Source organism: Vanessa atalanta, chromosome 25 (genome assembly GCF_905147765.1).
Source record: "Vanessa atalanta chromosome 25, ilVanAtal1.2, whole genome shotgun sequence".
Lineage (NCBI taxonomy): Eukaryota > Metazoa > Arthropoda > Insecta > Lepidoptera > Nymphalidae > Vanessa > Vanessa atalanta.
Window position 1 is genome coordinate 6,883,421 of NC_061895.1, and position 13,608 is coordinate 6,897,028.

At 31.9% G+C, this 13,608-nt stretch overlaps 1 protein-coding gene across 2 annotated transcripts in view; it reads right to left on the reverse strand.

Annotated features, from left to right (window-relative positions):
- Positions 1-13,356, reverse strand: part of LOC125073657 (forkhead box protein P3) — a 76,061-nt gene extending 62,705 nt beyond the window's left edge. For both annotated transcript variants that reach the window (XM_047684579.1, XM_047684578.1), the window contains exon 1: positions 12,676-13,356. The gene's annotated coding sequence lies outside the window, so the exon portion shown is untranslated. The remainder of the gene's footprint in view (positions 1-12,675) is intronic.
- Between the last annotated feature and the right edge of the window lie 252 nt (positions 13,357-13,608).

Below are 13,608 nucleotides of genomic sequence, written 5' to 3' on the forward strand. Positions count from 1 at the left end.
CGCACACACTTGGGGCAATATTAATATTTTGTTTGTTACTAAGTTGCCTAAAAAAAATATAAAATGGCTATTATTTTAATATAATACGTTTTATTACGTTTTTTTTTTTGTAAGTATAAAAATAGTTTAGACTATTTTAAATATTAGGCTCTTTACACACGAGATTATATAATTTTACTTGGTGGTAGGGCTTTCTGTAAGACTGTCTGGGTGGGTACCACCTATTCATCACATATTATACTGCCAAACAGCATTCTGTGTAGTGTTGTGTTCCAATTTGAAGGGTGAGTGTATAATCATAGCTCATAACATCTTAGTTCCCAAGATCGGTAGCGCAATGACAATCTAAAGAAAAAAAATAATAACCATGGACCTTCCATGGTTATTATTTTTTACCGTGGCAATGTCTATGGGAGGTGATGACCAAATAATATAAGGTGAAATTTGCCTGTCTGCTACAACTATTGAAAAAATAAGCAAGCTTACGCTTAACCGTAACAGATAATTAACACAAAATTATACTATGCTAAGTAGGTATAATATAATATGTAACGGGTTTTAAGCCATTTGCTGTGTAATAAATTAAATTGAAGAATAAAAAATATTTACGCGTGTAAGTTAGTACAATTAGTAAAAACTGAGGATTTAAAATATCTATTACGTCATATTTAATTAAAAATATATTATAAATAATTTATTTTATAGTTTAAAATAAATTTTAACGCAAATTAAGGCACAATTTATTAATATCTGTCTGAATATAGAGGTACCTTCGCCGGATTTTTTTTTTTTAAAGTATCAGTTGTCAAGATTAATTTATATTTGATATGTTAAGAAATATAATTAAATTATCATTAAACTGAGAATTAAATTGAATTTAAAATGAGAATCGAATCTATCAAAGATATTGATTACTCAATAAATGATTATATTGATGATAAAAAACTATTGACATACTCTATAATTGGAATAGTGGAAAAGAGTAACTATTAATTTTCTTTCCGGTTCTTCACGGTAGAATCTGCTTTCCGAACTAATGGTAACTTTACATTTAAGTCAACACTGTAACATGACGATTCTGAAGTGCTTTTATGAGCCTACACGAATAAAGAATATTTTGATTTGATTTGGTAGATATTTCTTATACAAAACATACTTTTAGTCATGTCAGCTCTAAGTCATCAAGGTCAAGGTCTCTTTTTTATTTCCTCCGCTTAACTATGAAAAAGATCATTTGAAAATTTTCAGAAAATACTTATGGTACCTAACCTTTTAAATCAAGCGAATGAAGCATCAGCGGTAACTACTTCACTATTATTCAAGGTATACCTATATATCAAAATGGCGTATCAACGTAAGTCACTTACAACCTTTCGCGATTGAGATACAAAGTGAATTCCTTCATTTTAGAACTCTAACTCGAATTTTAGGCGAGGTTATTTAGATATTTGACGAGTTAATACCATAAACAAGAAAAGGGAAGTTTACACAAGTCTTATCTATAAAAGCAGGTTTAAAATACACACAAATATTAGCTCAAACAAATAAAAAATATATACACACACATATTTACACTTAATGAAGTCATAGTGATTTAAACATAGATAAGATAGATAGACGAGAATTATGTACGTTACACATTTCACAATGATTGCAGCAGTTGTTATGATTAACTGTTAGGTTAGGTCCTGAAATACCTATTCAAATAAACAGCGAAATTGCATGTAAAATACAAACATACATAAATACGTTTTTATTAGAGTTATTCTTGTGAAAGTAATAAGAAAATTTACAGTCTGTAAGTGTTGCAATGCTAGTTAAAGGCCTCTTTTCCCTTTGAGGATATTTAGACCTTATTCCACCACGCTGCTCCAATGCGTGTTGGATACTCATGTGGCAGAATTTCATTGAAATCAGGCAGAGGCAGATGTTTTTTTCACCGCTGAGCATGAGATGAATTATAAACTTGACCGGGGTTGAAACCGCAATCATCGATTATGATAATCGCGTTCTAACAACTGGATACACCATTAACGCTTCTCAATTTCCTATTTTTTTTATTTGGGTTTTGGTCTGTCCGGGCAGATAGTTGATTCTACCTACTCATCACATGTTCTATCCCCAACCAGCAATACTTAGCATTGTTGTTACGGTTTGATGTAGGCTAACTGAGCCGGTGTTACTACAAGGGACATAACCTTGTGAAGGTTAGTGGCGTGGTAAGATATGATTAATGTTGTTTACAGTGTCAATATCCATGGTGATGACCACTTACAATTAGGGCTGCCGATCTACCAATAATTTTAAATCAAATGAAAAATAACTTGTGTGAAAGACGATATGGTTAGAAAGAATGTTAGTTGTGAGATAACGTTCGACAGAGAAGTATGGAAGTAGAAGACATGTTACGCCGACTCCAAGTAAAATTGGGATAAAGGCAGGAGGATGATGAGGACATCACTTATAGGAATGATGTATGAAGATATAAGGATTGTTTTAAAATAAAAACTCAATCGTGGAATTGTGTATATGAAATAGCTTATAAAATAATTTAAAAAAAAGATACAAAAATATTTTTAATTTCCGCAAAAACAAAAAATCTTTTTATAAAACGATTGAAAATGTCGTTATTGAAGAAAAGATTAATATAAGATACGTATTCGTAATTTTCCAAACTTTATTGACAAACCAAACATAGTTCTCATAGACTTATTTTTCCGATCACTATGTTTAGTATGCACCACTAAAAAAATTGTTATAATTTATTTCAATCGTTAAAGGAGTTTCCATATAATACCCCTAAAATTAATTCAATTTTTAATAAATAGATCCAGATCAAATTTTATGAATTATATTAATTATAAAAATATTTAATAATAATATATTTTTGACAGTAGGTATAATATTTAAAGGAAACAATAACAATACATTACAAGTGGATATTAATTCACTCAATGAGCTAAATACTTCATCACAACCACTGCAATCGGTCCAAGCTAATTTGAGCCTTATCGACATTACAATATACTGCATTTCTTAGCAGAAATCTAAATGTTGAAGTAACTTGTCATAACGCAATGGACAATTTAATCTTCATTATCATGGAACTATGTAAGGTTCACTTACGCATGCGTGGTGCTAATACAATAACTATTATTATTATAATGAGAAATATATATTTATTTTACTAACGAAACCAACTACAAATTTCGATTTTTCATCTGCGGGGCGTCTCTAATGGCCACACTATAATGTGGAATACATTTAATGTAGACATTTTTATCTTCGCCGTTTCATAAATTCGAATCATTTGTAAAAAAATACATTGGTAAAGAAAGCATATTATTCGATACAAGATTATATAGATGATAAAAAAGCGTGGAGTTAATGCTTGCTGACTTCCAGGCAGGATATATAACATACATATATAATTGTATTTAACTAACAGGACTGTATTTTCAGATGTTGAAAAAGAGTAACTACTGAGTTTCTTGCCGGTTCTTCTCGGTAGAATCTACATTCCGAACCGGTGCTAGCTTTACTTAATATATTTTGCTAAATGACGATTCAAAAGTGCTTGTAAAAGCCTACTTGAATAAAGTATATTTTGATTTTGTATAATACGATTAATAAAACTTTAAAGCCGTTGGTTTTTATTAGACGTGTGTTATTCTTAAATCACTTAGTACCCTTTGAACTTATAAGTAAGCTGGAGCGCTACGAAATCTAAGCATGTAGAGTTTAGAGGTAAGGAGAAGTATCATATAGGATTCCCATAATTATTTCCATAATATTGCTACTTTAGGTAAAGTGTCTCTATCCATTATGAACCAAAATGCTTTTATTAACAGAGATTTTATTAAATTTCATGCTTTAGCAGGGTCAGATATCATACATTTCGAGGTTCATTTTTTATACACGGAGATGCATCTCCTTACCTATACGCTCTATATCCGAGTACTTCCCCAGTTGACAGCTCTTATCTATTAGGTGTGTGACACCGTATTACTTTCCTGTACTATTTTTACAGTGGGAGGGCGAGCTTTATGCATACGATTACTCACGACCACGGATTAGTATTTTCTTCGCAAATTATTGCAAACTAATTCTGTACTTAAAAATCGCTAATAAAATATATAGTAATGCGTAAATCTGATAAAGTTCAGTGGATAGAACACTTCATTATTAAGGTAAGATAACGGGTTCAAATACAGACCAGTGAATGACCACCTAATTTGATTAATATATCTCATCTGGTATTATATCAGCAGAGTTGTGGAACATGCTCCAATCCTTTGTCTGTCTTTAAGACACAATTTTCATCAGTGAGACATAAATCAATTATTAATTTATTTATTTGTACTTGACTTTGCCGCAACATAGTTCAATAAAGTTGTTATTTGCTTAATACATTGTATGTTATGTTTCTAATTCAAATTTAAAACGTAAATATACTATTAAGGCAACATATTTTTTATAGTCATCATGAACTCGATTCATAATGTCGTAAGTGCAATCCACTAATTTAAAATATTTGAAGAAATACAACGTTATTACATATTTTTTGTTAACCTACACCGAACCGAGAGTATGGCTGAAAGTACTGTATCAATTTTAATCGGAAAACCGTGAATTATTAATATATTTATTCCGTTATAGTTCTAGAATATATTATGTATTTAATATCTTATGTAGATTAAACTTATATATAAAAGTTAAATCTCAAAAGCTATACGTCTAATTGACTCGAAGTTTAGCATAATTACTAATCAATCCTTAATCGCTCAATAAGAAATTGCGAATATACTTCTGCGTCAAATGGGAATTAATGTAAACAGTACGAAGTCGGACAGTTAGTTGAAATAAAAGTAAAGTCCACACTCGAACATTCTTAAAACCAAGTCTTTTTTTTTTTTTGGTTAAGAACACGAAGGAAGTTTCAAACGGCTTAGTACCCCTGTTTTTGTACTCAACCTCTATTTGCCTTTCTCAGTCTCGTTTGACTAAATATATAGACTACAGAGTTCGGTAGAAATGACACGTGATAATAATTATTTATTTACGTTTAAAGTTTGGTCCACTTTATTTTTAATCTTACTTTCCATATATCTTTGATCGTTTTTGACTTATTTATTCGTATTTTAACTTCGGAAAAAGTTAGTAAAAAAAATATTTATAAATTCGTTGAATTTACTTAAGTATTTCGAATAATTATATAGAGATATTTCATTTAAATTGTTTTTAATATTCTTTAATCGTTCGTTTATGGTATTTCTTAAATAAAACAAAATTTTGGGGGGTCATTATAAAAACAATGCTGTCTTCTTCTTTCGAATTTATAATTAATAATGTCAGAAAGAGATGAATCAGCGTTTAACAAAAAACCTGCAAAACAACGTTTATTAGTTATGACTGTAATATACATCAATTCCTTTCTTTCTGTCAATCAATTTGAACGAAGAAGGTTATAAGTAAATGTACGTATAAATGATTTACAACTTTAATAACAATTGAATGAATGTTTTATTCAAAGTTTTTCATATTTTAGTTATTATATTGTGTGGTAATTTTATGAATAAGGTTATTTATGTCGTATAGAACGAAAATATATAATTACATAGTGGTACTTAATAAATTGACAACAAAAAACTTAAATAATCGTTACTGAAGACAATGTTATGTAAATGAAGTATTACATGACAAAGTATAAAATATTAATAAAAAAATAATAATAAAAATCAACAAAAGCATCGATTGTATATTGAAAAATAAATTTGTAAGATATTTTTAGTTGGTTAGAACGCGTGCATCTTAACCGATGATTTCGGGTTCAAACCCAGGCAGGCACCACTGAAATTTCATGTGCTTAATTTGTGTTTATAATTCATCTCGTGTTCGGCGGTGAAGGAAAACATCGTGAGGAAACCTGCATGTGTCTAATTTAAACGAAATTCTGCCACATGTGTATTCCGCCAACCCGCATTGGAGCAGCGTGGTGGAATATGCTCCAAACCTTCTCCTCAAAGGGAGAGGAGGCCTTTATCCCAGCAGTGGGACATTTACGGGCTGCTAATGCTAAGATATTTTTTAAGCTTAGATAATTCGGAGTATTTTCTTATCTAAAGACTCACATTTTTGTCTACTCTGTCAGAATCATAAGCTTATTGGCATATTATAGAGATTATTGACAAAGAAAGGCTAAAAAATTAGTCCCAAACACACGCATCGAAAGAAGTACTTACTTTTTTTTATGAAATTGATAGACCAGTGAAATGGAAACATGACGGTAGGTGGTCACCGACGCCCTTAGACATTTACACCATTACAAATTTTAACCATTCCTTACATCTCCAATGCGCCACTAACTTTGGGAACCAAGTTGTCTTGTGTATGATTACACTGGTTCACTCACTCTTTAAGCCGGAACACAACAATACAAAGTATTGCTGCTTGGCGGTAGTAGGACAAGTGGGTGGCACCACCTACCACCAAATATATGTAATTTTTTATTTTTAATTTTGATTTGGGATATTTGGTTAAGCTTGGATTTTTACACAACATTACAATAACATCTAAATATTTATAACAAGTAGAAATTAATTAAATTATTGATACACGAGGTTAAATCCCCCATTCTTAAAAGCAAAATGTTGAAATTATATTTGTGTTAATATTATATTTCCCAAGAGACATTCTAAGGCGGACTAGCACGAAAAACCCTAGTTCTTCCTGAAGTAAAGGTCCCTCTAGTAGACAGGGACCTCCTCTTATCTTCAGCTTCGCCACCAAACGATTTTCTTACGATGTTATATCATCATCACTTGAAGCAAAATTAAATTCCTAATTCAATGGAAATATAACTCAATATAAATACAAGCGAAAATGAAATGTATTCCATAATATTATAATTATTGTATAAAAATATAGTACACGGGTTTTCGGTTCAAGGTATCTTTTATTTATAAAAATAAATGTGTAGTAAGGTTGTTTGTGTCTCAGTTACTAACTAAATAATAAAATATTCAGTATCGTTGTGTTTAGGTTTGTTGTGAGTGAGCCAGTGTAACTACATGGCATTCTTTTTTCTCGATTTTTTTTACAAGAATACAAGTAATGCCCGAAATTAATTAAGCATTCAGTTGTTAGAGACAGACGACATTAGTCCAAGAGGATCAATCTTGCGACTTTCTCCATCGCTAGGTAAAGACTAAGCTCTTACAGTCCCAAAATCTATAGGCAACTATGACCACTTACCGATAGATAGTCAATTTACCACTCTGCCTACCTCAGACTACAAAACAAGAGGCAGATGGAGCGCACATAACATTAAAGTGAAGCACTAAAAGCAAATACAACTTCAAAAGCGAATACAAATTTCCAGTAGGTAGAGCAAATCGACGCGTCAACGAAACTAGACGTCGTTCGTCTACCTTCTTAAATTAAAAAGAATCGTCAGCTCGTTGTTCGTATTCAATTCAATTAACCGGAATTATTATTTGAATAATTAACAGTTGCACTTATGACCTTATCACAGCGTAATACACTGTGCTTGTGCTGTGATGTTCTGTGTCAAAACACTACAATCCGTCCAGTAGAGCGTTGAGTATCAACCATGCAAAATTCTATCGCATTTATGATAATAATTAATTTAATTAGAACAATAATTTCTTTTATACCATTACGGAGTAATTAGTATTCTAATTTTATGGAGTGTTTTCGCTCTTTACAGGATTTTGTAGAGTTTGAGGGTTACTTTCAAGGTATGAGCTGGCTATATTGGATTTTTTTATAAACACATCGTCCCTTCGTAAGATAAGCAAATACGCAGGAGATGTTTTGGTGTATTGTGTGTAAGGTCAAGAACTCTAATTATGGTGAGTCCAAAACGACCGGATAAATGAGGAAGTTCAGGGGCAGAAACGGCTTTGCGTGCTTTCCGAGGCACGTGATTTTATTCCACACAACGTCTTTCAAGCTAGTTATTCCGATCTGACCTTAAGAGTTATGAAGATTAACACCAACTTTCCAATAAACATTTTTTTTTTCGAAATTCCCTAAGATTTTTTTTTTGTAAAATTAATAAACTTTTAGAAATAAATTACATCAACAAAACATTTTTAACGTTAAAGCTAGCCATTAAATTATAGTAAGATTTATTCTTACTCATAAAATTAATCATAAATTATCCAAACATTAACTTGTATTTAAGTATTAAATAAAATGCCTTTTCGATATAACTTATCGACTTAATAACTGGCAGTGAGATCCTGTAAACAATCACTTCTTATCTCACTCGTGACATGTCGACAACCGAAATAAGGTAATACGCTATTACGCAAATGATGGTTATAGATTATGGATTATTATAGATATTGGACAACATCACATAAATTACTCTGATCCCAATGTAAGTAGCTAAAGCACTTGTGTTATGGAATATCAGAAGTAACGACGGTACCACAAAAACCCAGACCCAAGACAACGTAGAAAACTCATGAACTTTTTCTACATCGACTCTATGGTTAAGAGTCACCAACGCATGAACATTGGCGATGTTAGAAATATTAACTATTCCTTGCATCGCCAATGCGCCACCAAACTTGACAACTATGATGTTCCTTGTTCCTATAAGTACACTACATTAGTCACCTTTAAAACCTAAACACGACATTACTAAATATTTCTGCTTGGCGGTAGAATATCTAATGAGTGGGTGGTACCTACCCAGACGGGCCTACACAGCAATGTCGCATGTCACAGTCAGATGTTTTCTGAAGTGAGTTTGAAGTTTCTTATCACAGAGTGCCTGTAGGTACTGATAACAAAATTCCCTTTATGCAAATTAATAAGAAATAGCGCTAAAATTTTCACCCATATAAACCTACGTGCGATTCAGTAAACACAGATTAAACCTTTTTGCTATCACGGATTCGACGTTTGAAAAAAAAAAGATAGCATTATTTAATTTAGATCATTGCATCTAAATTATGGCCGAGATGGCCCAGTGGTTAGAACGCGTGCATCTTAACCGATGATTTCGGGTTCAAACCCAGGCAGGCACCACTGAAATTTCATGTGCTTAATTTGTGTTTATAATTCATCTCGTGCTCGGCGGTGAAGGAAAACATCGTGAGGAAACCTGCATGTGTCTAATTTCAACGAAATTCGGCCACATGTGTATTCCGCCAACCCGCATTGGAGCAGCGTGGTGGAATATGCTCCAAACCTTCTCCTCAAAGGGAGAAGAGGCCTTTATCCCAGCAGTGGGACATTTACGGGCTGCTAATGCTAAAAAAAAAAATACATCTAAATTTATACATAAAGCCTTTTGGTTTTATAACGAAAAACAAAACTGCGGTTAAGTTTTCGACACAATTTTGACTAGACTAAACGAAAGTCTTATGAACCGACTTCCAAGGAGGAGAATATTTTTGTGTTAACATTTCATATTATTTATATCACAGATGAGAGGGAGATAGTTACATATTGTAATGCTATCAAATTAGTTCACTAGATTGTGTAAATAATCATCACTATTGATAGATTGAGTATCAAAAGTACTAGGGAATTAGACCACGAGTCGCGGTTCTGAATATTACTAACATTTCCATACTATACACCATTTTCCAATACCTAATGTCAATTTTAATCAAACAATTTGTTTGATTACAATAAAAATAATTTATAAAATTCGTTCTTTAATTCGATACGAAATTCAAATCGTAAAAAAAAATAAGACATGATAAAAAAATCTTGTTTAGTGCACAAAAAACACTGTCTTAAAATGAAAACCATTAAAACGGTTGTTAAAAACAAACTTTTATGTATTTTCACCAATAACAATAAAAACAAGAATGTAAACTAATATAAATAATAGACGTAAGAGAAGAACAAATAAGTTTTCAATAAATTAAAAATAAATATACACAACAGACGATACAAATGATATTAAATAGTTCATATAATAAGTATATTAAAAAAAAAAACTTTAAATAAAATATAGTAAAGTAATTTCTTTTTATATCTTAATTAAGTATTATATTTTTAAACTTAAGCGATATAATATGGTAATATTTATTTTTAAAAATGCTTGCTGATTATTTTTTTTTGCCCAAATGACTCTTGGTGCGTGAACAATAACCGCTGATAAATAATCTACTTACAAGTAATTAGTAGACAAATAAGTAATTATTCCTTGATAACCTGACCATTTAAATAGTGCTGGGAATTGCGAATTAATTGAAACAATTCCCAGTGTATTATTATAGACACGAACAATCTTATTTCCCGGCACTCTCGGTTCGATTTGCCGTTGTTCTTTTTTCAAACGATTAAAATAGAAAACTGTTGTGATTAAGCTTTTGACTATAAAAATTTATTAAAATTGTATTTATTTATCTCTATATTATTGTTTGTTTAATTTGTTCCACTTGGAAAAGGCGATGGTATTCAGCGTTCAACCTAAATATATTTAAGATTTTGTAAAGATCCTTGCGTACATATTTATTATCAAATAATCTTTGATTCTTCTAGTCAGCTCACTAGTAGTACAGTATACGGGTATTCCCGGCACAAGTAGTACGTGTCGTTTTATATTAAGGATAACTAAAACTATATAAAAAGTCTAAAGCATAATAATCGATACTATTCTGATATATAGAGATATAACATATATCGGCCGTATTAAAAATATTCGTCTAGTTTTAAGTGATTAACAAATTGTATAATAAGCTAAACGAAAATAGCAAAACTATTCACGCCCGTAATTATTTAAGGAGGTTCTTATTATTTCATATTACAGATACAGAACGTTATTGTCCCACTACTGGACCCAGGACCAGAACTACCATATGGCTATTTGGGCTTCATCCCAGGGCCTCGTGGATTCAAGAGGGCCCCAGTGAAGTCAAGTCAAAGTCAAAAATAGACGATAATGCGAAAGAATCCATAAATTGCAGCCCTACGAGTTCTGCAATTAATCAAACCCATTCAATTAATTTAATTCAAGTCTACGTTCAGATATGTCTAGGTCAGCCCAGGGCCCCCTAAACTTACAGTCCGGCCTTGACTGGGCTCAAGTTGCCGAATTCCAAAAATGTTTAGAAATGTAACTATCACACAATTTCATTGATATATTTTATTTAATTTACATATGAAAGAAATTCATCCTTGTGTCTTATATTGCTTTTCTTTACGACTGAGATAAATTATAAAAAAAAAAAAAGTGAAAATGAAACCTATTGCCAGTTCGGATTTCAATCCAGTACCTATTCGATTCAAATCCACGTGTTCTGTCCCCTGATCCGTGCCGGCTCTGACGAGGATAATATCTACATTCTGTATTATATCACGTATAATTTGATTGAAGATAAACTTTATTTAATTAAAGTCTATAATAGAGATATTATACTAAGTTATATGTATATTTATTCAAAAAAGTTTTTTTGCAAACATTTTATTAAATATACGATTTAATTTTAATCGACCGTTATGTCGTTTGCTACAATTAAAATCTGTACAAAAAAGTGACTTCGAGTGTAACTGAACAGAGTTCAATAGCCTTACATGAAGCCTTTAACAATTGAAAAAAATATCATTCGAAACAAAATTAACTTTATATTATAAATATAAAACCATTGAGCAAATATACAACATATCTTGAAGTATTTTATTGTTTTTTTAAGACAGGATTTACGTACCGTTTTCTTAACCAAGTAAATAAATACAATAAAAAAAAAATCGAACATTACATTTTTAACAAAATAATTTTGTTAAAAACTTAATTATCTAGGCAATGTTATTTTAATAAATACATACATTATGTATTTCAATCGATTTTAAAATATCGCGACGACGACGCGACCGTCAATGAATCGGTAAATTTTTTTCGTTATATTGTTTCTTACACGTGTTTATAAATGATTTACGATTAAATAAGGAAGTCAACAGCCTAATATAAATATGTGCATAAAATTGATTTTAAACTTTTAGTCGATAAATAATAAATTAAATTGAAATATTTACATTTCGTATTCGTAATTTTAAAAAAAAGTGTGTGTGTGTCAATTAACACTTTATTAGGAAGTATATATATATTTAGATCATAATTCAAAACTTTAATAACAAATATGCATATAAAAATATATAAGAAATAATGAAAAACTATATGTAGTAATAAGAACTTAAAACTAGTCTATTAAAAGTAATATTGTAACTTGAAATTTAATTTACGCTAATCGTTAGATACCAGGAAATCTCTTTATACAGATTATAATGCAATATCACAAATGCCTTTACCACAAAAAAAAAAAAATTAATAACTTTTCGTTTAATTTACATAACATTCGGTCGCGTAAAAATCAATGCCATTCAGATAAAATCGTCAACGTATTCGTGATACGTCGCATTTTCCGATCGATGTTTAAGGATCATTTAAATTAAAAAGTCAACTCATCAACGTTTCTTCGCCTAAATACATGACAAGTATCTCCCTCCTCGTTCCCCCTCTTACATAAAGTGACAATAAGTCCGCACACACACGGCCGTATTGTTTGTACACTCACACACGCACCGAACCGGCTAGGTATTCAGTTTCCCGCCACCGGCGCGAACACGCACACAAAACACCGTGAACAAACAATACAAACACCAACACACAAGTAAATTTAAACTCACCTCAAAATAAATCCATTAGAAAACACACTTGTTCAAACAACTAGCGCTTAGCCTCGAAAACGCGTTGAAAAAACACTCGCCGCATCTGATGTGTGCTCAACACTTTTCAAAACTTTCGGTCCAATCTAAACTCCTTGGTTAGCACCTCCCGCAAGTGTTCCCGCCAAATCTCGGTTCGATTTTTGAAACTTTTCGAAACTCGCGAACTGTCAAATCTAATTATAACACGTTTATGAACGACGATTACAGGCGTTATCTTTTTAATTGGATCCTTGTAAACAAACCAAATCCCATGCTAAGTCACCTTACATTTTTAAACGAACTTCCGCGGAACACGATGCGCGATTCAACTAACTACTAAAACAAAATAAAAGAAACACGGCGAGGCCCCAACACAATTATTAGCACACGTTGCGCGGTAAAAATAAACTATGATTAACTGCTATTAAGATTCGCGGAGACACCGGCGAGCGACATGCGAGTGAGGCAAAAAAAATTATTAATAAAAACGATTATTGTCGGAGCCGGCAATAAAATCGCGAATTTGTTTACCGCGTTACTATTTTTGTGGCTAAAAGCGATACCGATATGAATAATTATCGGCAGCGAGCGAACATCGACGCATAGTTGTCGTTTCATAAAACGTGCGCGTTAAAACTGAGTCGAAAGGCTCGCCCCGTGGTAGAGCATAGCGCCGAATAAAATAAACAACAATATACCTAAATAAGCGGCACGACGGGCGCGGCCGAGTGTGCGTGAGCGGCGCTGTGTGCGTGTGTAAACAAGGGGCGACTGGGCTCGCATGACGTCCTGACAATCGCAGATTCTTACTTCCTTTTTAATTGTTTATGTCGTGGACAACACATGAGGCTCATACGTCTTAGAACAAGATGAAAATTTTCAAGATGTACAACTAAAGAAAATATCAAAATT